This window comes from Oryctolagus cuniculus, chromosome 16 (genome assembly GCF_051225735.1).
Source record: "Oryctolagus cuniculus isolate XC-2025 breed Fujian yellow rabbit chromosome 16, ASM5122573v1, whole genome shotgun sequence".
NCBI lineage: Eukaryota > Metazoa > Chordata > Mammalia > Lagomorpha > Leporidae > Oryctolagus > Oryctolagus cuniculus.
In genome coordinates, this window is record NC_142882.1 from 55,098,024 (window position 1) to 55,122,039 (window position 24,016).

At 42.8% G+C, this 24,016-nt stretch overlaps 1 long non-coding RNA gene across 1 annotated transcript in view; it reads right to left on the reverse strand.

Annotated features, from left to right (window-relative positions):
* Positions 1-878: 878 nt before the first annotated feature.
* Positions 879-24,016, reverse strand: part of LOC103349489 (uncharacterized) — a 116,077-nt gene continuing 92,939 nt past the window's right edge. Inside the window, exons 4-5 of the long non-coding RNA XR_016222636.1 lie at positions 6,702-6,812; positions 879-2,084 (exon numbers count right to left, since the gene is read on the reverse strand). This is a non-coding gene — a long non-coding RNA (uncharacterized LOC103349489). The remainder of the gene's footprint in view (positions 2,085-6,701; positions 6,813-24,016) is intronic.

The following is a 24,016-nucleotide window of genomic DNA, read 5'->3' on the forward strand; positions in this document are numbered from 1 at the left end:
AAACTTTCTTGATATAAATACAGTTTCTTTTTCTAATCAGTCAGCATATCTGAACATTAAAGCGTGTTTGATTTTCCCAGAGTTTTGGTTGATTGCTTGCTCTGAGGAACTTGCCTTCTTTCATACAGTTAATAGAATTTGGGAAAGGTGCTATAAGAAAGCTCTGACAATGCAATGAGTTTGTTTACCACGCATTTCCAAGAAAAAACGTTGGTCAGTCACTTGGGTATTTTTCCCACAGGAAGCCAAAAAATCTGAATGTCACAAACACTCATATATCCTTGCATATTTGACAGATGCTAAAAATTGGACCAGTTAAACTATATAAAATATTCATAATATCATATGAAAATGTATTCCAACTTTCACTTGAGCTTGCCAGGAACAAATCTCTGCTCAGTCCCTTGGCTGAGAATCTATCTCCTGACCCAGTAAGGCAGTAACTTTAGCAAGAGATGGATATCATTGACAGCTAGTAACTTGACTCTACGTTTGAAAATCTTTGGGGCCCGGACTCCCCTAAGGTGATCCAACTTGGGGTCAAAGAGGGACAGGCTTCTAATACACTGTTGTGTAAAAGTTGTTAGAAACTGGCTTCCTTCTTCTTGGAAGTTCACAGCAGCCCTGGCTACTCCTCTGTCGTGCCCTAGCTTTTGCTTTCCTGCAACATTCAGGTCCCAAGGTATCAGCCTATCAACCATATTCTAGGAATGGCTCTGGGAATGGAAGCTGTTGTACAATCAGGCAATTTAGGAATATCTTAAAGATTATCTAATCCAGAAATGCTTAAACCTTCCCAGGTCATTTTTCACAGTAACCTGTAGTCCAAAAGTAATGACTAACAATCCCAGTCATTAAGTGTTTAGGTACAAACATTCTTTTTTTTTTTTTTTAAAGATTTATTTATTTATTTGAAAGAGTTACACAGAGAGAGGAGAGGCAGAGAGAGAGGTCTTCCATCCGATGGTTCACTCCCCAGATGGCCGCAACGGCAATCCAAAGCCAGGAGCCAGGAGCTTCTTCCTGGTCCCTCATGTGGGTACAGGGGCCCAAGGACTTGAGCCATCTTCTACAGCTTTCCCAGGCCATAGCAGAGAGCTGGACAGGAAGCGGAGCAGCCGGGTCTCGAACTGGCGCCCATATGGGATGCTGATGCTTCAGGCCAGGGCATTAATCCACTGCGCCACAGCGCCGGCCCCAGGTACAAACATTCTTGTATTCATGAACTAACAACTTAGGAGGTGTTTTTAAAAGCACATAAATTAAATTAAAAGAAAAACATAATTTATTTAATTCTTAACCACAATTATATGCAAGATACATAAACTTGTTCAAAAATGCACATCTAAAACCTTGGACCCAAACTGGATACAACCATCCTCCTTTCTTGTTCTTTACTGATTTTCATAGTACTTGCTTTTCACCACAGCAGTAGCCCAAAATCCAGCTTTGCAAAGAAAAGACATAACGCGTTAACTCTCTAAAGCTATTGTTTTCCTGGTGTCTAAAAGATGTTAAGTATCATTGTTCTTTGCAAAATTTTAAATTTTAATTAAATTTTAAATTTTAAGTAGCCCACAACATCCTTGTTAGCTTATTGCAGCACCCCCAAGACATCCAGACACACACTTTGGGGATTGCAAGTCCAGAAAAATGTTACATTTCATGGGTAATCAAACTAAGACTAAGGACAGTAAAGGAATTTTTCTAAGATTCTCTAGCTAGTTATAAGCGAAATCAAAATAAGAAGCTATGTTTAAAATACTGAGAATTTAATTAGATCCCACAAAAATTTAATTAGATCCCACAGATCTTGAACCTGCAGAGTAAATCTATGTACTGGAAACTCACCGCAGGTCTTTGCATTAGCTGCCAGACGGCCCTCCACCTGCTGATAAGAAGGCAGGATTAATCGTAGAGCTAAGAGTGGCGCTGTCTTCAGACTGCATCCAGGAGCCCTCACCACAGCAGTTCCCCGCTTCCCTTGATCACAGACCCTCTTTCTCTTTCTCCTTGTGTCTCCTCTTCTTGTTCTTTGGTGTAGTTTACCTTCAGAGAGCACATGCCTTTAGAAGACCCAGTTCCTGCAGACAAGAGCTTATTAGATGGCTGCTATTTTACTTCAGCATTCCTTCTTCCCTTCTTCCTTGTAAAAGGATACACAATTTTTTGTTGAGCTATTTACAATAAAGATTACATCCTCCAGACTCTGGAGCAACTAGATACAGCTATATGACTAATTTCTGGCTGATGGTATATAAGTAGATGTAATGAGTACAATTTCTGTAAAGTGTTGTTGAGAGAAGGGAAGTGCCTATTTCTCGCTTTCTACCTGGTGGCTGAAATGAGAACTTGATAGCTGGAGTTCAAGCAGCCATCCTGGACCTCAAAGGGGAAGCTGGATATTGAGGATGATGAACCAACAAAACAGAAGGAGGCTGGTCCCTGTTGATGTTGGGCCCTGGCCTGTTGCCCACAATACTAAACATAAATAAGAAAGAAAATACATTAATGTAGTATTTACACCATTGTTATTTCAGGGTTTTTGTCAATACCAGCTAAAACTTGTACTAGTAATACTTTTTTTTTAAGATTTATTTATTTATTTGAAAGGCAGGGTTATAGAGAGGTAGAGGCAGAGAGAAAGAGAAAGAGGTCTTCCATCTGCTGGTTCACTCCTCAAATGGCCACAACAGCCAGAGCTGCGCCGATCCAAAGCCGGGAGCCAGAAGCTTCTTTCTGGGTCTCCCATGTGGGTACAGGGGCCCAACGGCTTGGGCCATCTTCTACTGCCTTCCCAGGACACAGCAGAGAGCTGAATCAGAAGTGGAGCTGCAGGGACTCAAACCAGTTTCCATATGGGATGCTGGCACTGCAGGCGGTGGCCTTATCCGCTATGCCACAGTACCGGCCCCTAGTAATACATTCTTAACAATATAATGTATTTTACCATAACTCCTATAGATTTTTATTGTCTTACATTTAAAATGTGTAAAGTTTTAGGAAACATAGCTCCAGACACTGGTCACCAGTATATGAAACCAAACTTACTCTTACTTCCTTAAAGATTTTTTTTTTATTTTAAGATTTTTATTTTTAAAATTTTAATTGGCTTTTAACATCCAATATAGTTCAAAGATGCAATTCTAAGAATATAATGATTGGGGTTGGCACCACCTGCAGTGCTGGCATCCCATATCAAGTCCTGGTTGCTCCACTTCTGACCCAGCTTCCTGATAATGCTCCTGGGAAAGTAGCAGAACATGATCAAAGTGCTTGGGCCCCTGCATCCACCTAAGAGACTGGAAGAAGCTCCTGGCTCCTGACTTCGGCCTGGCTCAGCTCTGGCCATTGTAGCCATTTGGGGAGTGAACTAGCAGATGGAAGATTCTCTCTCTCACTCTCTTTCTCTCTGCCTCTGCAGAGAACTTCCACCTGCTGGTTTACTCCCCAAATGGCCACAACAACTGGGGCTGGACCAGGCCAAAGCCAGGAGCCAAGAGCTTCTTTCAGGTCTCTCATGTGGGTGCAGGTGCCCAAGCACTTGGGCCATCCTCTGCTGTTTTCCCAGGCACATTAGCAGGAAGCTAATGGAAGTGGAGCAGCTGGGATTTGAACAGGCACCCATATTGGATCCCGACGCTGCAGGCTGGGGCTTTAAAATACTGCACCACAGGGCCAGCCCCAAATTCTTTTTTTAAAAAGATCTATTTTATTTATTTGAAAGGCAGACTTTTCTCTGTCTCTCCCTCTGTCTATAACCCTGCCTCTCAAATAAATAAAATATTTAAAAAATTAATAAATAAAAGTTGTTGCTGTAACATAGTGAGCTAAGCCACTGCCTGCAGTGGTGGCATCCCATTACAGGCACCAGTTCAAGAACTGGCTCCACCTCTTCCTATCCAGCTCTCTACCATGGCCTGGGAAAGCAGTAAAAGATGGCCCAAGTGCTTGGGAGTGCTCCCCATGTGGGAGGTCCAGAAAAAGCTCCTGGCTCTTGGCTTCCCATAGGCCCAGCTCCAGCTGTTGCTGCCATTTGGGGAGTGAACCAGGGAATGGAAGACCTTTCTGTCTGTCTCTCCCTCTGTCTGTAACTCTGCCTCTCAAAGAAAGAAAGAAAGAGTTACAGAGAGAGGGGGAGATAGACAGAAATGTCTTCCATCCACAAGTTCAAACCACTCCCCAAATGGCCACAACGTCTAGGGCTGGGCCAGACCAAAGCCAGGAGCCAGGGGCTTCATCTGGGTCTCCCACATGGGTGCAGGGGCCCAAGGACTTGGGACATCCTCTGCTGCCTTCCCAGGCACATCAGCAGGGAGCTGGATCAGAAGTAAAGCAGTCAGGACTTGAACCAGTGCCCGTTTGAGAAGCTGGCATTGCAGGCAGCGGCTTTACTGCTCCACCAGTTTGCCATCCCCAAGAAAAATATACAAGATGTTAGAGTATACAACATGGTTCAGCTCTGCATAACATTTTCATAGTCATAATAAAGTAAGCACCAGATATTAAACAAAGAGAAATTACAACATAATTGGTGGGGAAACTAGAAATGTACCACCAGGCAGTAATGAAAAAACTGATGGCTACAAAAGTAAAAGAAAGATAAGTTCTGGCCAGCACCGCGGCTCACTTGGCTAATCCTCTGCCTGTGGCACCGGCACCCCGGGTTCTAGTCCCAGTCAGGGCGCCGGCTTCTGTCCCGGTTGCTCCTCTTCCAGTCCAGCTCTCTGTTGTGGCCGGGAAGGCTGTGGAGGATGCCCTAAGTGCTTGGGCCCTGCACCCACATGGGAGACTAGGAGGAAGCACCTGGCTCCTGGCTTTGGATCGGCGCAGCACACCGGCCACAGCATGCCAGCCATAGCAGCCATTTGGGGGGTAAACCAATGGAAAAAGGAAGACCTTTCTCTCTGTCTCTGTGTCTCTCTCACTGTCTAACTCTGCCTGTAAAGAAAGAAAGAGCCGGCGCCGCGGCTCACTAGGCTAATCCTCCGCCTAGCGGCGCCGGCACACTGGGTTCTAGTCCCGGTCGGGGCGCCGGATTCTGTCCCGGTTGCCCCTCTTCCAGGCCAGCTCTCTGCTGTGGCCAGGGAGTGCAGTGGAGGATGGCCCAGGTGCTTGGGCCCTGCACCCCATGGGAGACCAGGAAAAGCACCTGGCTCCTGGCTCCTGCCATTGGATCAGCTTGGTGCGCCGGCCACAGCGCACCAGCCACGGCGGCCATTGGAGGGTGAACCAACGGCAAAGGAAGACCTTTCTCTCTGTCTCTCTCTCTCACTGTCCACTCTGCCTGTCAAAAAAAAAAAAAAAAAAAAAAAAAAAAAAAAAAAAAAAGAGAGAGAGAGAAAAAAAGAAAGAAAGAGAGAGTTCTTATTTTCCACAGTAAATGGATAGTGCCTAAAAATAAAATATCAAGAAGTAGCAGAATAAGATTTAGTGACGGCCGGTGCCACGGCTCAGTAGGCTAATCCTCCGCCTTGCAGCGCCAGCACACCGGGTTCTAGTCCCGGTCAGCGCGCCGGATTCCGTCCCAGTTGCCCCTCTTCCAGGCCAGCTCTCTGCTGTGGCCCGGGAGGGCAGTGGAGGATGGCCCAAGTACTTGGGCCCTGCACCCCATGGGAGACCAGGAAAAGCACCTGGCTCCTGCCATCGGATCAGCGCGATGCGCCGGCCGCGGCGGCCATTGGAGGGTGAACCAACGGCAAAGGAACAAAGGAAGACCTTTCTCTCTTTCTCTCTCTCTCACTGTCCACTCTGCCCATCAAAAAAAAAAAAAAAAAAAAAAAAAAAGATTTAGTGACACAGAGCCAAATATCACCAGAAAAAACTGAAAAAGTTAGAAGTGGTTTCTCCCAGGGACTGGGAGGTGGGGTTAGGGTGGAGAGGAAGGAACAGGAGGAGTGTCCACTTAGCAGAGTACAGTCTGTGGACAATTTAACTGTTTAAAATATGTGGAGGGGTGACCTTGACACAAATTAAAACTACACTTGATATAACCCCCAAAAGAAATACACTCTCACATGGATTCTGATTGTTTGGCATGCTTTATCAGGTAAATTTTTCAAATAATGATTATAAACAACACATGATTTGAGAATTTTAAACTGTTTAAGAAATAAAGACATTATTTAACTTACCAAATTCAGTTGGTAAGTAAAAGTGAACAGATTTTAAAAAACTGATTATTTTTAAAGTACTCAAAATTCCTCTACTTTGTTCTACTCTGTTTAGATCATTACTACTAAGAAGAACTTATCTAAATACTAACCACTTCACTTGATCACCTAAAACTACTTAAAAGATCTAATGGAAGAGTGTTTATATTATGGAAGACAATATGGTAAGATAGTTAATGTAAGAATAAGCTCTCTCATTAAGTAGGTCATCCAAAGAACAACATGTACTAAGTACTCCTAGAGTCCAGCTAAAAAATATAAACAAATGAAAGATGAACACGTGCATGTTACAGTTATAAATAAATATGACAATGAAAATATTGTTTTAATTGGACATCCCGTACTTGCTCAAATTTATTTTTTCTGTACAAAGTGTCTTTTGAAGTCTGTCAAACCAGACACATGTTTTTTTAAATGTCCTGGAGTTTATATGAATTGTATACAGGCTTTCATTTGAGGATTTATGCTGATAGTTGACAACCAACTTAAAGCTGGATTAATTAGCATTTTTACTCCCAACACACCTACCTTGGCATTCTGTTTTTTAGTTTTGACACTCCTCATCCAAATGACAATCAGTTTGTGGCACCAGCATGTCAGCCAGGGAGAGGTTCATAAGCTATTCTGTTACCCATTTTGCTAAAGAGAAAAAAAATGTGCTATTGGTTAATGTAATACTAACTATATTTTGAAACTGTGTCTTAAATTAAATTAGAAAATAAATTTGAAAAATCAGAAGAGCTAGGTGTGTTGAGCTGCTTCCCTAACTAGTCTATCACGCAGCTTCCTCTAAGACCACAGGTCTCTCCCTGCTCGTAAGCCACATTATTTGCTTCTCAAATCACCAACCTGAGAGCACTGTACAATTTTATCTGTCTATATTCTATTTCTGCTTTATGCTGCAGTTATATCAGAGCTATATAAGAGTGTGTTTTCTATCACTACAAAGGCCAGATAAAATAGTTTAACTACTACATCAAACTGGGGAATTATACATATAAATTATCTGCTGTCTATAGATTGTGTCTATAAAAGATAAAAGCATTTTTCCCCTTCCAGAGAGAATATTCCCAATGACTTTGCCTCACACATAAATTGTCTTTTAAGGGACCAGGTGCAATGGGCAAAGACTTGGCTGTCTTCCCAACCCAGCTTTGAGTTTTGATTTCCAATGTACATGTCGAGTTAGGAATCACAGAAATGCAGAATTTGGAGTTTAAAGACACCGAGTCAAGAATTGTTTTCTTTCACCTTTTGCCTTAGGGAAGAGAAAGTGGTGGAGGAATGGCACTTGGGGGAAGTCATCTGAATTGAAATGAATTTAATTGCTTTTCCTGTGGGTTTTCCTGCCTCCACAAGTGGCTGTAAGAGTATTCTCTGTCTCCACAGATCTATATCAGTGGGAACAGAAGAGGAACCTAGAATTTGGACACTTCGTTAAAAATCCAGGCATTTCTCCAGCTTTGTTCCAAATTCTCCAGCTTTGTTTCAAATGCCCACGATTCCACTGGACACATTTATGTGACATGATCAGATGATTGGTAACTGGCAAAACATCATGATGACAGTAGCTCACTTCTCCCAAACCAGTTTGGAAGTGTAGATCCACACCTGCATGGGACTTTGGGGTAGAGATGAGATTCTACTCCATTTCTTCATTGATAAGATATTGAACTCAGTGAGGTCTACTCTAGAGAAATGTTGAGAAGACAAGAAATTTCTAACTAACTAGGAAAGGAAATAGCTAGAAACAGAGGCTGCCTTGGGTATGGCTCAGACCGAGAAAGTAAAACCTCCTTACACTTGAGTTTGTGCATCTGTCACTGTGCCCAACAGGTGGTAATCAAATGAGAAGATCCTTTCCATGTTCTGCTCTATGTAAGGAAGGCAGTGCAACCCCAAGCATTTCGATGGACTAAACTTAGGTTTAAGTTTAGTAATAACCTGCAGCAGAATCTCTCAGCACACTATTATCCTTGGATGGCTGCTAAATTAGAAATTGAAGAGACACCGAGCATTTGCATATGCTGTTCCATCATCTAGAATGTTCTTTTCATGGCCAGCTTTTCATTCATGAGGTCTTTGTATAAATGTTACCTTTAAAAGGAGATCTTTCTTTATCACCCTTTGTAAAGTGGATTCCCGCAACCTCTACCCCCAGTTATCATCCATCATAACACTTTGTTTATCCCTTTTATGGAATTATTACACAATTATTTTAATTATAATTTTTTCTTATCTCTCTCCCCATTAGAATGGAAACTTCCAATTGTATTTCCAGGAATTAACAAGGACTTGAAACACAGTATACCTACTAAGAATACCTCGTATATACCAAATAAAGATTTATGAGCAAATGAGTACAGCAGATTACTGAGAAGTTTTACTTACACATTTAAAACATTTTATTTTGGGGACCGGCATCATAGCATATCCTATATGGGCACCGATTCATGTCCCGGCTGTTCTACCTCCAAGATGGCACAAGTATTTGGGCCTCTGCCCACCCACATGGGAGACCCAGGTGAAATTCCTGGCTCCTGGCTTCATCCTGGCCCAGCACCATCAGATGGAAAATACCTCTCTCTGTCTCTCCCTCTCTCTCTGTAACTCTTTCAAAATAAATAAATATATCTTTTAAAGTTTTTTTATTTTTGTTAAGTGTATCAGTTTTTACTATGAATAAAATCAGTCAGCTTTTACTGTTATTTATCAATAACTCCAAGGTCTGATGCTGTGGCATAGTATGTTAAGTATCTGCCTGCAATGATGGTAACTTACATAGACACCAGTTCAAGTCCCAGCTGCTCCACTTCCATTCCAGCTCCCTGCTGATGGCCTGGGAATGCAGTGGAAGATGGCCCAAGTCTCTGGGCCCCTGCACCCACATGTGAGATCCAGAAGAAGCTCCTGGCTCTTGTCTTCGGATCAGCACAGCTCCAGTCACTGAGGCCATTTGGGGAGTAAACCAGCAGAGGGAAGACCTCTCTCTATGTCTCTCCCTCTCTCTGTCTGTAACTCTACCTCTCAAGTAAGTAGATACATCTTTAAAAAAAAAAAAAAAAAAAGGAAGAAAGAAAGAATGTGCCATTTAAAAAATAATAATAATAGGGGCTGGCGCTGTGGCGCAGTGGGTTAAAGCCCTAGTCTGAGGCACCAGCATCCCATATGGGCGCCAGTTGTAGTCTCGGCTGCTCCTCTTCCGACCCAGCTCTCTGCTATGACCTGGGAAAGCAGTAGAAGATGGCCCAAGGCCTTGGGCCCCTGTGCCCATGTGGGAGACCCTGAGGAAGTTCCTGGCTCCTGGCTTCATATCGGCGCAGCTCCAGCCATTGCGTCCATCTGGGGAGTGAAGCAGCAGATGGAAGATATCTCTCTGTGTCTCTACCTCTCTCTGTAACTCTGTCTTTCAAATAAATAAAGTAAATATTATTAATAATAATACTAATAACCCCAAAAATCTCAAACAAAGAGAGATTGGCATTATGCCACAGCAGGTTAAGTCACTGCTGGGGATACCCACATCCCATGTCAGAATGCTGGCTCAAGTCCTTACATCTTCGTTTCTAATCCAGCTTCCTGCTAATACACAGGAGGCACCAGATAATGGCTCAAGTGCTTGGGATCCACAAGCGAGACTCAGATGGAATTCCAGATTCCTGGCTTCAAGCTGGGGATCCCTGGCTATTGCGGGGATTTGGGTAGTAAACCAGTGAATGGAAGGTCTGTCTCTCTCTCTTACTCTGACTTTCTTTTTTTTTTTTTTTTTTTTTTTTTTTTTTTGACAGGCAGAGTGGACAGTGAGAGAGAGAGACAGAGAGAGAAAGGTCTTCCTTTTGCCGCTGGTTCACCCTCCAGTGGCCGCCGCCGCAGCCGGCGCACCGCGCTGATCCTGGCAGGAGCCAGGAGCCAGGTGCTTTTCCTGGTCTCCCATGGGGTGCAGGGCCCAAGCACCTGGGCCATCCTCCACTGCACTCCCTGGCCATAGCAGAGAGCTGGCCTGGAAGAGGGGCAACCGGGACAGAATCCGGCGCCCCAACCGGGACTAGAACCCGGTGTGCCGGCGCCGCAAGGTGGAGGATTAGCCTATTGAGCCACGGCGCCGGCCCTCTTACTCTGACTTTCAAGAAATAAGTAAATAAACATTAAAACATGCACACAAAGATTGTTCCTTGCTCTCTTTTCAAGTAAACTGCAGTTTGGGTTGTAGCTTTGCCCTAGTGGCCTCCATTCCTTGGCCCAGGCTAGGGTGGTGACCCTACCTGGGACAGCCTCTATATCATCTCATTCTCATGGCAGAGGGAAAAGTAGAACTTCTAGAAACACATGATGTGGTCTTCAATTAGGGCCTGGCATACAGCACTTCAGCTCATAGGAAGATGTTCCCAAACAATAAAACTTACTGAGAAATAATACTGTTGATCACAATAGGATATTGCTCAGAAACTGCTATTAATAATCCAGAGCCTTTGTTTAGATTTTGTATCCATTCATTCTTTTTACTTTAAAGATGTATTTATTTGAAAGTCAGAGTTACACAGACAGAGAAGGAGAGGCAGAGAGAAAAAGAGAAGTCTTCCAACCACTGGTTCACTCCCCAAATGGCCACAACAGCTGGAGCTGTGCCGATCCAAAGCCAGGAGCCAGGAGCTTCTTCTAGGTCTCCCACGTGGTACTTGGGCCATCTTCTACTGCTTTCCCAGGCCATAACGGAGAGCTAGAATTGGAAGTGGAGCCGTTAGGTCTCGAACCAGCATCTATATAGGATGCTGGTACTGCAAGCGGCAGCTTTACCCACTATGTCACAGTGCTGGCCCCATTCATTCTTTTTTTTTTTTTTTTTTTTTTTTTGTGACAGGCAGAGTTAGACAGTAAGAGAGAGAGACAGAGAGAAAGGTCTTCCTTTTGCCGTTGGTTCACCCCCCAAGTGGCCGCCACGGCCAGCGCGTTGCAGCTGGTGCGCTGCACCGATAGAAAGCCAGGTACTTCCTCCTGGTCTCCCATGCCTTCCAGGCCACAGCGGAGAGCTGGACTGGAAGAGGGTCAACCAGGACAGAATCCGGCGCCCCGACTGGGACTAGAACCCCATGTGCCGGCGTCGCAAGCCTAGTGAGCCGGGCGCCGGCCTTTTTTTAACCTTTTTTTTTTCCCATTCATTCTTTTTTTTTTTTTTTTTTTTTTTTTTTTTTTGACAGGCAGAGTGGACAGTGAGAGAGAGAGACAGAGAGAGAAAGGTCTTCCTTTTGCCGTTGGTTCACCCTCCAATGGCCGCCGCTGCAGCCGGCGCACCGCGCTGATCCGATGGCAGGAGCCAGGATCCAGGTGCTTTTCCTGGTCTCCCATGGGGTGCAGGGCCCAAGCACCTGGGCCATCCTCCACTGCACTCCCTGGCCATAGCAGAGAGCTGGCCTGGAAGAGGGGCAACCGGGACAGAATCCGGCGCCCTAACCGGGACTAGAACCCGGTGTGCCGGCGTCGCAAGGTGGAGGATTAGCCTATTGAGCCACGGCGCCGGCCTCCCATTCATTCTTAATTCACCGTGTTTCTTACATTGCAAAGAGCCCTGTCAGAGATCCTCTGTGTCTGAAAAGTTAAGACCTGCAAGTGAGAGGTCCTTTTATTCTGTGTCTGTTTGGTTGTGCCTCTGCAATTCCTGGGCAGTGGCCTGAGTATGTGACAGACACAAACCTGTCTTCATTTGTACAAAGGAAGCCAGGGCCTCAGACTTCAGAGGACGGTTGGTTCTGCCAGTATCAAAGGAAACTGGCATGAGAAGTTCCTTCCACAAAAAAAGTTATCCCACAGAGTGAATGACTGGATTGCAGAAAGAGAGGCCATCTCTGGTCTAAATCTTCGAGGTGAGACTTAAGTAACACATCTCATCCTATAAACCATATTTAAATGAGGTTAATCTGTCACAAACTATGCAGGTATTCAATTTTGATTACTAGTTTAGATATCTATCTTTATTCTGCATTTCTCTCAAAGATTCCTCTAAAGGTTTTTGGCTTAAGGTTACTGGAGTTGTTGAAATGGCTAATTGAGATGAAGTTTTTGAACTATGGTGTTAGCCAAGGTAAAAAGGAAAATTAAACCAACAACAACTCTCAACTGAGAACTTCTATGTTGCAAGTTTTTCTGTCTTGTAACCTTTCTCAATCTGTTATCATGTAGAATTATATCCTGTACATTAGTGTGGATTTTTGTTTTGTTTCATTTTCTTGAGAGGCAGACAGACACAAAGAACTCCCACCCCCTGGTTCATTCCTCAGTATTCACAATGGCTGGGACTGGGCTGGGGGAAAAAAACAGGAGCCAGGAATGCAATCCAGATCTTGCACAAGGGTAGAATGAACCCATTCACTTGAGCCATCACTGCTGCCTCCCGGGATCTACATTAGCAGGAAGGAGGTCAGGAGCTGGAGCTGGGAACTGAACACAGGTAGTATGATGTGGGCCACGGGCATCACAACCACTAGGCTAAAGGCCTACTCCTGCATGGTATTTTTTGCAAGAAATTTTCTTCCAAAAATCATTTACAATATGCTATGGATTGAATAGGATATGACTCCTAAAACCATGCAAACATTTAAAGTTTAAACCCGAAAGTCTTATTTTAATGGGTGGAAATTTACTCCAATAATGGTATTTAGAAGCTGGACATAGTGGGTGTCCTTGGGTCATTGGGAGTGGGTCCTCAGAAGGTAGTTCTCACCAAAGGGTTGGTTACAAAAGCTGGAGACAGGCTTCCCGGCTCACTGTGTGATTGCGCCTCCACACGCTCTACCCTGGTCGTCCTCTGGCCTCATCAGATGGCCAAATCAATGGGACCCAGCCCATCTTGGACTGTGAGCCTCTAAAATTGTAAGCCAAAATGAACTTCTCTCCTGCATTCATAGCTTCTTTCAGGTAATTATTGCAGAAATGAAAAGCTGACCAATACAAAATGTAAATCAAAATCACAAAACAATACATACATTTTGGAAAACGTTGAATACGTATGGCCGAGAAAATTAAAAAAAAAAAAAAAAGTGAGCTCTACCAGTTTTGCTCTGGGAGTGCCACCAATCATATTACTCATCAGCATGGGTACAGAACCTGAGATCAAAGTCTCTCTGGTGCCATAGATGGCTCCTAGGGGCCCGGGACAAAGAGTACGATTATCATCACATTGAGATTTCTGTTTATTGTTCTGACCTCTTCCCAGGTCTCAGTTGTCTTATCTTCCCTTGTAAATCTTTTTTTCTAGATTTTTAGCCATTTTTTATTATCTACCACTTATGCCTAGGCAAGTCTTCACATCAGTTTAGGAATCAAGACTTATGGAAAGTAACAAAAGTATGCATATAGTATATAAACAAAAATATGCTCCTCATCACAAGGTTTTTATATTAATATCAAAGAAATCTCTGAAGTGTCCTATATGCAGATTTGTTTAAATGGGCACTCCAAGAAGGAACAATCACCTCATTATTTGTCATTTTTTTCAGTACTTAAAATAGGCAACGGAAGAAAACAACAAATTAGGCCCTGCTACAAGAGAAACAGGACCAGATTCTTTTTCTGTTTCTCTTCCTTAGAGACAACTGCATCCATTTCAGATTATTTTAGTCCCTGCTATGGTTCAATCAACTCTAATAGTTACGGAATGTGAAATGTCTACATAAGATTGTGAGAGACATTTTTTTTCTTACTAGAGTCACTACCAGATGCAAACAAGGTGATATGTCCCTGCAAGCTACTGTTGCTAAATTGTGAATAAAGGAAAAAGAAAGACTGATCTAGATAATACATCTAAGATGCTTGCTGAGTGAAATGTCAAGTAGATTCATGTCTTGCCTTGTCCATCATCAGCCAATCAATGACACTTGAACCTGGGATGACCAGGTCAACTTGCCAACACTGTTACCAAGTGGGAGAGGGAATGCATAGATCACCTCTCAGAATAACAATTACTATGTGGAGCTATGGTAATTCCACAAGCCCTGGCCATTGTCTTGCTTAGCAAGAGGCTTCCTATGCTCCCACAGCTAAACAGCAGCTCACTCAGATCTTGACATAAGGAAACAAAAGGGCCTTTGGGCTATCAACTCCCTGGTGACCCCGGTCTGATCAGAATTGAATTTCACTCTGCTTGGAACAGGTTGAAAAGAAAATAAAAAGGATTACAGTAAATGAGTCTTACAGAGCTGGTGTTTTTCTTTTGCATATAAATGGATATGAATATGAATACAGTCAATAGATAGACTTCCGGCATCTTCCTCCCACTCCACCTATCCCAGTGACATTTTTTGTGAAGTGACTCAGACTAGAAGGTCGTCATAAAATATAAATCCATCATATTCCTGTTTGGGATCAATACTACGTATTTACTGTTAATTTGTCATGCTTTCATATGTATACTTGTTGTAGCCTCTAATCCTTAAATTTGCTGTGGAGATCTGAAGTTTTCATCAAATCCCCAAGATCAAAAGCCTTAAAATTTTTGTTCACATTTACATTGAAAGCTTACAAAGTTCTCCAGGGGGAAATGGCGCTAAGAGCTTCTTCAAACTCTTGTTAATTGTTAACTGGCAAAGCCTGAGGGTGAAATCTCAGAACTTTGTTTTTACAGGGGAAAAAAATGACATTAATTTTAAGTTTTCCTAAAGCTCAAATGGTGAATATGAACAGTATGTTTTCTCATCAGCTCACTTAAAATGTAATTGTAATTGTTAGTCACAGATAAAATAGCATATAAAAACATCACCTTGTTTTCTCTCTCTAGAAGATGGATGGAGAGCATGTCTGAAGGATCATAACTAAGGCAAACTAAATGGGAAAACTGGTATTTTAGGCACAGTATTTTAAATCACTCAAGTCTCCAAAGAAATTTTCAGTAACAGCTGTTGCTTTGATCATCCTAATACTGTTGAAAAATAATGTGTAAAGTTACATTACTGTATATCTCCAAAATTAGCAACGAGCTGAAAGACAAATATAATTCTCATTTTTTATCTTCCTGTCTTAATACAGGATGACTCAATTAACAATGAAACCATGTGAAAAGACAACTTGAGTCAACTCAATACAGAGAACTGGTATTTAATCATTTGAAATTATAAGTCCAAGTATATAAAAAGTATATGTGTTTATTAGTAAACTAGATCATTATTGTATTCCAGTGAAATAAAATTGAATTAATCACTTATAAAAAGAATGGCTATTTCTGGGGCTGGTGTTGTGGCATAGCCAGTAAGGCCGCCACCTATGATGCCAGCAACCCATATGGGTGCCAATTCGTATTCTGGCTGCTCCACCTCTGATCCAGTTCCCTGTTAATGGCCTGGTAAAAGCATCAGAGGATGGCCCAAGTGTTTGGGCCCCTGCTACCCATGTGGGAGACCAGGAAGAAGTTCCTGACTCCTGGCTTGGGTCTGGCTCAGGCTGTTGCATTCATCTGGGGAATGAACCAGGAGATGGAAGACCTTTCTCTCTGTAACTCTGACATTCAAATCAATTAATTAATTAATTGTTTTTTTTAAAAAAGAACAGCTATTTCTAAAAACATTATTTGTATGATAAAAGTTGAGAATTATTACATGAACACCTCTCAAAAAACTCAGACTTTGCAATAAGTTTACAGCTAGAGTTTTCTGCATCCCCACTCATGATCCCAGATACAGATGACATTCTGCATGTAAGATACACCAATGGAAGGATTTTCACAGTAAAAGACCACCTCCACTTTAAAATAGTCAATGATATCATGGCGCTATCATTTTTTTAATCTATGAAGCAAGCTACTTAAGAAATTCATACTATAAAAAAAAACAGCATAAAGATCATCTCTAAAAGAAAAAATTGCAAATCTTTTGTGTTTGCTTAGTACTGAATATCCAAAATATTTACTTTGATTCAGGAGGTAATGAAAAGTGACAGAGAATTTTGCCCCATTTCCTGGCTAGATTTCCAGTATGTAACATGGACTGTAGATTCTAACATTTCCCATTTCCTATTTCCTGTAGAGACTGAGTCAATGCACTTCCATGCCTGTAGATTTCAGTTTCTAACAGTCAATGACTAAATGATCGGTAACTGAATGTTTCTAAATTAAGCTTTTAGGAGGAATAACTGTCCAAAAGGAACTCATTTAGCAACTCACTTTCTACATGAATATTTGTCATTTACTTTCCTTGTGCTTTCTTTAAGTGTTTATTGTAGTTAGGAGAAATTTTTTTCATTTCGGTTTGTTTTTCTCTGATTGGCCTAAGCTGTAACATTCTTGGAAATGCCAGTCAGGGGAAGAAGTGCACTTCCAGGAACATGACCACAGGGAAGTGATTTGGCTTACACACAGGCGTTTTAATAAAGTGCATGCAGGAACAGACTATTTCTTAAGACCAAGGTGGATGTTAGTCTGCCCAAATTGCAATTTCAAATCAAGATGCTACTGCAAACGTGTAAGTCTATTTCCTTAGCTCAACTTCACTATTTTAATTCTCTATGTGATGCAGGGTTAAGGATAAGTTATGGACAGACCCCAAAAAAGCTAATAATTTTACTCCAATTTCTCTTTTCTTTTAAAATTTGCTATTATCTACATACATTCTTCTCTGAGAAAAGGTAACCACATTGACTTAAATTATACCAGTGATCATAGCCTTTTGGTCTCCTTAGGGCCCACCAGAGACTAAATTTGCTCCTGGTGGTGGTAAGGGGCAGAAACGTAAAGGAAGCCCCTCTTCTTTGTTCTGCTAGAGGTAAGTGACATTTTCAGGTACGTCGCACAATTCTGCATAAGATCTCACTTGCTGGAATTCGAGCAAATTATGTGCAACTTAGCTTCAGCATTACTGAATTTTAAAATATCATACTTCTTTGGAAAACAATTGCTGATAAGGAGCTACTCTCAATCATCTAAATACTTTAATCACCAGAACACTATTGTCTAACTGCCCGTGAAGGGCTAATGCTGGTAATAAAATGCTGCTTAGACGTTTGATGGCTGATACTCCACTAACACTCCTCGTTTCCCACTTTCATATTCATGGATTTCTTGGGATGCTGTTCTGAAATCATTACTCTCCTGGATTCTTCTCTGATTACCCTTAGAATTTACCAGAGCTCCTACATAAGATTCCAAATAGCATTAAATATCAAGCATACTGAAGTTTGAGTCACAGAAATGCACCAAAGGATAAGCAAACTAATTACTTCTCCTATCTCAAGATAATAAAAGACAAACTGAATAGATCTTGCTTTCTGTTTGCCCTTGGTGTCCCAGTTTTCTATTTTTTCCTTTTTAAGATTTGTTTGTTTGAAAGTCAGGGTCATGGTGAGAAAGAGAGACAGAGGTCTTCCATTCACTGGTTCACTCCCCAGATGGCCGCAACAGCTAGCACTGGGCCAGGCCGAAGCCAGGAACCAGAAGTTTCTTCCAGGTCTCTCATGTGGGTGGCAGAGGTTTAAGGACTTGCACCGTCCTCTACTGCTTTTCCCAGGCCATTAGCAGGGAGTTGGAGCAGAAGCGGAGCAGCCAGGTCTCAAACCAGCGCCCATATGGGATGCCTGTGTCACAGGCGGTGGCTTTTAGGTGGTGGTTTTACCTGCTACACCTCAGTGCTGGCCCTCAGCTTTCTATTTTTAATGAATCTTCACTAGATCATAAGTGAAGACAAAGTTGGGAACAAAGAGCCACTGAAATTAAACCAAAGATGTTTAACTCCCTAAGATCTCCCTTTAAAACAATGCAAAACATTGTTTGTTCTGAGAATAAAGGCAAGAGAAAAGCTGTTTTATTCGCATGTGTGCCAGGCACAGGTCGTATGGTGGGAGCTACCCACAGCACATAATCTGGAGAACTCAGGATTATAACGTTCGGAGTTTCTGTATACTGTGCTGACATCAGTTTTGACAGCTGGTCTGGATAACTGTCTCAGAGGACTTAATTTGACACTAACTATAGGTGTGTTAGTTTCCTACTGCCACTGTAACAAATTACCACAAACCTTCAAACAACTGAATGGGTTTGTGGACTCCCAAAGTTCCTATGTAGAAACCCTAATGCTCAGCAGAGATGGGGTGCTTGGGTGGTAATGAGGCCAGGAGGGTGGTGCCCTCATAGTGGAATTAGTACGCTGCAGAGAATCATGGTAAACTGCTTCTCCTCTTTGTGCACCACCGTATAAAAATCAAGGAGAAAACAGCCATGTGCAAACCAGCAAGTGGCTCCTCGCCAGACACCAGACACCCTGATCTGGAGCTTCCCAGGCTCCGGGACTGAGAGCATAAACATAGGGCATTCTTGTTGCAGCAACCCAAAGATGACACAGACTTCCTCTGTGACAGTTCTGGAAGGCAGAAGTCTTAAATCCGTTTCTTTGGTAAGGATTCTTTTCTCCGCCATGGGCCATTTGGAAATTCACAACTTCCTTCACGGGTCATTCAAATTTATTAACTTAAAAATTATCCTACTATAAATTTATTGAATTTTAAGTCCTGCCTGCAGTTGCCCTGGTAGAGCCAGACCAAATAAGGCTGGACGTTCCCTACTCCTGGAAGGTCAGGGTGTCATTAAGACTGACTCCTTCCAGAGGTTCTGAGGGAGAGCCCCGTTTTGCAGCCGTTTTTCAGCTGCTAGCTGCTGCCTACATTCCACAGCTTGTGGCCCCTACCTGCATCCTCAAAGCATATCACTCTAGCTCTCTAGACATCACCATATAGCCTTCTCCTCTCTCTTTTCCTACCCCTTGCATTCTTTTAAGGACTTTTGTGATTACACAGGGCCCACACTAATGAACCAGGACAATCTCTCCATCTCAAGATCCTGAACTGGCCAGCACCACGGTTCGCTTGGCTAATCCTCCGCCTGCGGCGCCGGCACACCGGGTTCTAGTCCCGGTTGGGGCGCCGGATTCTGTCCCGGTTGCCCCTCTTCCAGGCCAGCTCTCTGCTGTGGCCAGGGAGTGCAGTGGAGGATGGCCCAGGTGCTTGGGCCCTGCACCCCATGGGAGACCAGGAGGAAGCGCCTGGCTCCTGGCTTCAGATCGTTGCAGTGCACCAGCCGCAGTGGCCATTTTGGGGGGTGAACCAATGGAAAAGGAAGCCCTTTCTCTCTGTCTCTCTCTCTCACTGTCTAACTCTGCCTGTCAAAAAAAAAAAAAAAAAAATCCTGAACTGAATTATACTTTCAAAGTCCCTTATGTCACACAGGTAACAGTTACAGGTTCTGGGTGTGGATACTTTTGGGGACCATTATTCAGCCAACCACACTAGGCTAGGAGGATCTGGCCTAATGAGGAGGCTACAGAAGGGAGCAGGGCTCTCCCAAATGCTTAGCTCCAAGGCCATATCAACTACGCATGCACAGCCCTGAGTGTGCAAGGGGCAGAGCCGGGAACATTTTCTAACTTCATAATTCATAATAATAAATGATAGCATAAAAGGAGCTGTGTAACACGCAAAACAAGACATATTTAAGCCAAAGTGAAGCACAGGTCAGACTGCATATTTTACAATGCAGAATAATTATTATAAAGCATAGGTCAGAGACAGGATGTAATTTTAAATAAGTGGTGTTTTAATCACAATGTCTACTAAAGGAAGAAGCTAATCTTAAAAAGAAAAATGAGGTGTAGCTCCGATTATTTTAAGGATTAAATGAGACAATTTATGTAAGACACTAAGCATAGTCCTAACACTTAGTAAATGCTCAAAAATGTTAATTATTTCTTCCTATGCTCTGAGATAAAAGCCATTTTCTTTTTCTTAGCTTGCAATGATGAATCTACATATAGTTCATTCCTTGTCAGAAAAGTTCTTGCATTTCTACACCTAAAGAGGGTGCTGACACTGAGCTAAGGGAAATCTCACAAGACAACCTTCCCCAGCAAGCCACTAGAACAATCCTTGACAGGCTTTGCTTTCCCGAGATGACCTCCTGTTCCCAGGTTAAAGTTGAGGAGCCGGGCATCAGCTGCTACTTGGAAAAGTGCTGAGTGGCTGATGTGTGCTGTCAGCGTTGTCCAAGAGCAGCCGGAGAATATCTGTGCGGCCCCTCCTTCTCCCTGGCGTTTGGCAGACTTACATGGTGACGCTCAGGAAGGTGGGAAGTGATGAAAGTGCACGGTTCACTCCAGCTGTATCACAGCCCAGCTTCAAATGCCATCTTCCCCACAGTTTAATGAACTCGTAGAAACAATAATGAAAATGACAAAAAGAAACCACCATCTGAAGGGAAGCCTAGTTATTGCTGCTCTGTTCCCAGTTCTCCCACTAGCTGACCTGTAGAAGGCTAAGTGGCACCTTTCCCCATCTGGAAAATATGGGGAGTTATAATTATTAAATAAAAGCTGCATAAAATACACATCTGTATCAAGAAACAGGTAAATAGTGGGTGATTTACCTGTGGGAGTCTTGCCCTCGCCCTGACCTGACACAATGTAAGTTCACCATTGGCTGGATGACTTTCACTTTGTCTTCTCCCTTCAGCACTCTGAACCCAAGAAAGACTTTTTCCTTAACTACTCCCACTTATCTGTTAAAATCCTCTGACACAATCCAGCAAAGGCAGGAAGAGGCACACATCCCGCAAGTCAGAATTGTCTACTGTGTTCATTCTTCTAAAATGTTTAGAAGTCACTTTTTTTCTATCACTCCAGCAGCCAAGTCCATTTGTACTCCGCTTTGCTGCCAGGCCATCATGCTCCTCCCTCGTTTTCAATCCAATGTGTGCTTAATGTGAGATATAACAGGCAGAATGAAGTATCTTGGATTTAAAAAAAAAAAAAAAATCCACTGTGGGGTAGGCGTTTGGCCTAGCGAGGAAGCCATTGCTTGAGATGCCTGCGTCCTTTATTGGAGTCTGGGGTTGTCATGGCTTTGCCCCTCATTGCAGCTTCCTGCTAATGTGCACTCTGGTGGTGTCAGATGGTAGCTCAGGTAGATGGGTCTCTGACACCTGTATGGGACACCCCAACTGAGTTTCAAGCTCTTGGCTTGATTACACACATTGGGAGAGCAAACCTGCAGATGAGATGTCTGGCTGGCTAGCTCTCTCTTTCTCTCTATCTGCCTCCCAGATGAAATAAAATGAAAAACAAAAAAGTTTAACCCCACTGTGAAATGCTCTTAAAATATGTGACAAATAATACTCCACTTGCATCCTCCAAACAATACTGAGGAAAATGTGTAAGTATCCACATGTTAGCAAGCAAAAGTTACAGAGTAGACCAAAAATCCAAGACTTGGTCTTCTAATTGAAAACAATGACTCCTTATCTGAACAATCATCACTTGCAGATGATCAACAGAAACATCCTGATTAAGGATTAGATGAAGATATCTAGCTTTAGAGCTAAAAAAAGGTTGGAGATATCAGGTGGTAAAAATAGTAGTTTTAAAGATCTTAAAGGTGAGGATTAGAGTTCCCTTTTCAAGGTTATCGATTCAACCGATTCAACGGAAGTTTGGGGCAAGGTAAACTGCCTCTGCATAAATTGTTATCTTTTCAGAGAGTGATTACCTTATCAAACAGTTCAATAGGTTAACCATCTCACCCAAACTCAAGACACAGAAACATGAAGGGCACCAGGATGCAGAAAGGGGAATGTCATAAAAATGGGAAAGTTCAGGAAAAAGGGGACATTTAATCAACAACACCAACTTAGAAGGAAAAGGTAAGCTGGACCCCATTTATTATGCCAAGTTAAAGACTAAAGTCTATTAATATTTCCTGCCCAGGGCTTCAAAATTTTTCTCACTCTTCTACCATCTTCCAGTCTCAGACAATGACATTAAACACACAACAATCACCTAGTGAGACAGCTGGAATATGTACACCATTTTTCTATTTCCTTTAGGTCTTCCTGGCCCTCCTGAAATCTAATAGGAACACAGTGTCATACAGGAAAATGAGTCCATCGCATCTACTTCAGACTTACTTTCATATAACGTATTTAAAATACTCCTGTAATTTACTTGAATACCTATGTCCAACAGGTAATAAAGAGAATGAGTAGTGTGTATCAATGAAGCAACAGAAAGGAACTGGTACCTCCCGCTCCGAATCCTTGTATTAATCAGCTTTGCATTACTACAAAAAAAAGGGGGGGGAGGGGGACTGAGGCAACTCATTTTATAAAGAGAGAAGGTTTATTTAGCTCACAGTTTTGGAGTTCACATCTAAGATGGGTGGTAGGGACCCAAGTACTTGAGCCAGCACTGCTGCTTCCCAGGGTGTGGGAAGCTGGAATAGGAAAGTGAAGCCAGAATTCAAACCTATGCACTCCACTATGGAATGTAGGCACCCCAAGCAACTTCTTAACCACTGAGCCAAATGCCAGCCCTGATAAAGTCTTTTAATTTGCATTTTCAAAGCCTTTTTAATAATCACTTTCTGTGATAAATGTGACTGTGCATTCTTATAAATGGAAGGTTGAAATAGGAGAGCAGTTTGTATGAAATCTCAAAGGTCAGAGCTTGGGAAAGGACTGAGTATCTGTTTTATTTGCAGCACTATTTCCAGTTGTTTCACCTTTTTTCCATTTCAGTTACCCCAGGGTCACTGACAGAATTGAAATTAAAACTGGGAGCACAGTACTCTGTGCGATAAAACTATTCTTCTGGCAAACTTAGCTAAGGAAGAGAGTGGTTTGATTGCTTCCTAAACAGGATTTGCTTTGAACAAAGCTATACATTCACACATTCTAACAAAACAAAAAGTACAAACAGAAGAACCAATATTTTATAGTTTCTGCTAACACTTGTTTGCTTTAGAGTCAGGAAGACAAGCCTCAGATGGAAACATGCCACAAATAAACAGGCAGAAAAAAAGAAACAAACAGGGAGCAACTTTGGAGAACCCGTCCTGGCTTTTGGGGAGTCTTATAGATTATGTTGAAATATCCTTATCTTAAAGGGTATTTCTACGACCAAAAGGCCCTGAGTCTGAGTAGGACAACACAGCCTCTCACTCTGTCTTCTGTTGTTGGGTCAGCTGGATTCCAGCAGTCTCAGTGATATCCTGAGAATCCAGGAAAAGTTGAGAAGCCCTGTACCTTGGGTTGAGACAGCCGGTCTCTGATGACTGCTTCTGTCTGTAGCCACACTGAAGGTTTCGTACAGGATTGCTCTCTGCTCTCCCTGGTATCCAGAAGAGCAGGACAAAGGGAAATTGATTGTTCCAAGGTCACTGGAGCACTTTAAATTCATGGTCGATCCATAGAGCACTAAACCCAGGGTAAGTAGTAGAGGTGGTGGTGTTAAGAACATAAACTCTAGAAAGACAGGGAATATGTTTTGGATGCGGCCCAAATCTCTCCTTGGGATAACACGTATCTGGTAGCTTTGGGATCCACAAGGAGGGAAGGCCTATACTTCCGGGAATGGAGAATCTCTACCTGTACTTCTGGGGAAGAAAAGTCCTTGTCAAGGTCCCTGCGGGTGCCTAAAGGTCAACCAATGAGTATCAGACCCGCCTCAACCTTTAACTCCCACACCCTGAATCTATAAAAGGAGCTCTCCCAATCTCCGACGCGCGACTTCCCCGGCCCCCGCTCTGTTGGGACCATGGAACCTCGCCCAGGAGCAGAACCCCAATAAAAGCCTGTGAACTAATTGATTCGTCTGCCTGGGAAGATCTGTTACGTGCTGGACACCTTGCAGTATCTATGTCTGAAAGAATTGAAAGCAACTAACAAAGGTTATAGCAAAGTTGTAGGATACAAGGTTAATATGCAAAAGTCAACTGCATTCCTTTATACCAGCAATGAACAAGTGGAACTTGAAATTAAACAGTCCAGGGGCTGGCACTGTGGTGTAGCAGGCAAAGCCTCCACCTGCAGTGCCCCATCCCATATAGAC